The 961-nt window shown below is 31.8% G+C and overlaps 1 non-coding gene across 1 annotated transcript; it reads left to right on the top strand.

The window, feature by feature from the left end:
• Positions 1–96: 96 nt before the first annotated feature.
• Positions 97–180, top strand: TRNAL-CAA (transfer RNA leucine (anticodon CAA)). The gene has a single exon. It is a non-coding gene; the product is annotated as a tRNA-Leu (tRNA).
• Positions 181–961: the final 781 nt, after the last annotated feature.

Raw genomic sequence — 961 nt, 5'->3', positions numbered from 1 at the left:
TTAACTTGTTAGTGTGATGAAATTATGCTGAATATTAATTCTTTATTATATTTGGAATTACGTTTTGACATTATCTTGAAGAGCTTTAAGCAATAAGTCAGGATGGCCGAGTGGTCTAAGGCGCCAGACTCAAGTTCTGGTCTTCGTGAGAGGGCGTGGGTTCAAATCCCACTTCTGACAAAATAATTGTTTTGTTTTTTTTCTTCTATTTCTAATTACATTGCCTTATCGTTCACAAAATCTATGCACTTAACAAGTTTCTTTTCTTTTTTTAAGATGCAATTGGTCTCCTTTGGCTTAGGATTCGATGAAACATCTTGTGATAAAATTCCAGCATATTCAAATCCCACTTAGTACAAATCAACCTCATGATTTTTCTCGTTCATATTTAGTTTTTTGTAATAAAACAATAAAAGTAGAAGAACAATATTGCAAAGAAAGAGAGAGAAGAAATTCTTATTGAATTTTGGGATGATTTACAATGGGTAGGACCTCTCTATTTATAGGGGGGAAAATGACTTAGGCACAAAGTAAAACTCTCTACAATGTTTTGTTTTTTTTCTTCTATTTCTAATTACATTGCCTTATCGTTCACAAAATCTATGCACTTAACAAGTTTCTTTTCTTTTTTTAAGATGCAATTGGTCTCCTTTGGCTTAGGATTCGATGAAACATCTTGTGATAAAATTCCAGCATATTCAAATCCCACTTAGTACAAATCAACCTCATGATTTTTCTCGTTCATATTTAGTTTTTTGTAATAAAACAATAAAAGTAGAAGAACAATATTGCAAAGAAAGAGAGAGAAGAAATTCTTATTGAATTTTGGGATGATTTACAATGGGTAGGACCTCTCTATTTATAGGGGGGAAAATGACTTAGGCACAAAGTAAAACTCTCTACAAGATAGACATTCACTCTAAATAGAATTTTATTCATAACACTCCCCCTTGAATGTCTA

Source organism: Nicotiana sylvestris, chromosome 5, assembly GCF_000393655.2.
Source record: "Nicotiana sylvestris chromosome 5, ASM39365v2, whole genome shotgun sequence".
Lineage (NCBI taxonomy): Eukaryota > Viridiplantae > Streptophyta > Magnoliopsida > Solanales > Solanaceae > Nicotiana > Nicotiana sylvestris.
The sequence above is the reverse complement of the archived record's forward strand: the minus strand, read 5'-3'. Positions and strand labels throughout refer to the sequence as shown.